Source organism: Triticum aestivum, chromosome 5B, assembly GCF_018294505.1.
Source record: "Triticum aestivum cultivar Chinese Spring chromosome 5B, IWGSC CS RefSeq v2.1, whole genome shotgun sequence".
Classification (NCBI taxonomy): Eukaryota; Viridiplantae; Streptophyta; class Magnoliopsida; order Poales; family Poaceae; genus Triticum; species Triticum aestivum.
The window spans coordinates 505,603,718-505,606,008 of record NC_057807.1 but is presented as its reverse complement, the minus strand read 5'-3'; positions in this window follow the sequence as shown (position 1 = coordinate 505,606,008).

Genomic DNA, 2,291 nt, shown 5'->3' with positions numbered 1-2,291 from the left:
GCCCTCCGCCGGGATCCGCCATCGCCTGCTGCGAGCTCCACCGCCGGCCGCCGCGCCCCATCGCCTCGGCGCCGCCGTCCTGGTCGCCGCCTCCGCGCCCCGGCCGGCCCCGACCTCTTCCCCGAGCTCTCCTCCTCCGGCCGTCCTCATCTCCCTCCTCTCCAACTCCGGCGGCTGCTCCGGCCATCATCGGGAAGCGTGCCCAGATCGGATCTGAGAAAACCAGGGTTGACCTCGTTTTTATTGCCAAGTCTGCATAATTTTAGGGCATGTTCATCGCATCATAACTCCGTCATTGTAGCTCCGTTTCATGTGCATAATATATCAAAATGTTCATTAGGATGTGCTCTTCATTTTGTTTAATTGGTCCATGTTCATTTGAGGTCACCTAGATGCCTTAATATCTGATGAAAGAGTGCTTCATAATGTTAGTTCCTGTTTCTTAACAGAATGTGTGCTTTTGTCATTTTTGCCATGATTGATGTGTGCATCTTATGAACTTGAGCCCTACATATGTTCTGGTCTATGCCATGCCATCTTTACAGAGGTGCTTACCATGTATTTTTGTGATCAATGTGGTGACTAGCACAAGCATGCAAACTAGGTTTCGCGATGTTGCTGATTTTAGTCCCTATTCTGCTGTTATTTTGATGCCATGTAAACTTGATGCTACAGAGAGATCCATGCATATTTTGAGATACTTCAGTAAGGATGTTTTGAACATATGGTTATGCTCTATCCATTAATGCCCCTGTTTGCAATTATGGAGTAGTCTAGCATATCATTTTTGTGCTCTACTTTTGCTATAAAATGTTTCCTGGCAGATTGTTTACATGTTATTCAATTTTGCCAAGGTTGTTGTAGTTGATCCTTGCATGCTATGAACTTGTTCTTGCCATGTTTAGCTTCATAAACATGTCTTCTTGCTGATGGTATGCTTATCTTGTCATGCAATGACTTGTGGTGAGTGAATCGAGCTCCCGAAGATGCCTTCGTAATTCTGTCAATGCCATGCTCTGTTTGCTGAATCTGTTAATGTAACTTGCTATGTTTACATGGGTGCCATCATATCTTCTGGTCCTTTTTGGCTCATGGTCACTAAGGGACTTTTGTTCTATGCTTTGATTAGAATCATGCCATGTCTTGTTTTGATATTATAAGTTCTTGTAGCATGTTGATAACTTGCTCTGAATATTGCTACCTGATGATGTTTATGCCATGTCCAACCTGATAATTTTTGCTCTTTTGCCATGCTTGTTTGAACCTGTTATGGTGTGATTTAGCCGTAGCTCAGTGTTCCTCTTTTGTCAAGAATCTCCTGTAGATCACTACCATATGCTTTGTTTGTACGTTGGAGTGTTGTAGCATAGTTTCTTCTTGCATGCTAAGTAGCATCATGTTGTTAATCGCTGAGTTGTGTCATTCTTGTTTTGCTTGCCATTTGCAAATTGTGCATCCGTTCCCGGAGATCTTTATATCGATTTCAACCGAAATCACCTCATCTTTCCAGCGGCATACTTGGTTTGCCAAGTTGATGCCTTGTTCATCCTTTTTCCTCCCGGAGCATGCATACGCAAATCATATCACATCTCGTATATCATGACACGTATTGCATCATGTGGTTTGTGCGTTGCACCGTGATTTATTGTGGTTCCATTGCTTGTGTTCTTGCTTTGGGTAGAGTCAGGAAACGAGTACGTGAACGAGGAACCTGTTGAGTACGCAAACGAGGATCAAGCCTTCGACAACTCTGAGAACCTTGCAGGCAAGATGACCATACCTTCGATATCACTTCTATCTTTGCTTTGCTAGTTGCTCGCTCTATCGCTATGTTAGCTCTACCTGCCACTGTTTATCATGCCTCCCATATTGCCATGTCAAGCTTCTAACCATCCTGTCCTAGCAAACCGTTGTTTGGCTATGTCACCGCTTTTGCTCAGCCCCTCTTACAGCATTGTTAGTTGCAGGTGAAGATGAAGTTTGTTCCTGGTCAGAACATGGATATTTTGGGTTAGCACAATATCTCCTGTTTAATTAATGCACCTTATATACTTGGTAAAGGGTGGAAGGCTCGGCCTTATGCCTGGTGACTTGTTCCACTCTTGCCTCCCTAGTTTCCGTCATACTGGTGTTATGTTCCTTGATTTTGCGTTCCTTACACGGTTGGGTGATTTATGGGACCCCCTTGACAGTTCGCTTTGAATAAAACTCCTCCAGCAAGGCCCAACCTTGGTTTTACCATTTGCCACCTAAGCCTTTTTCCCTTGGGTTTTTGCGAGCCCGAGGGTGAT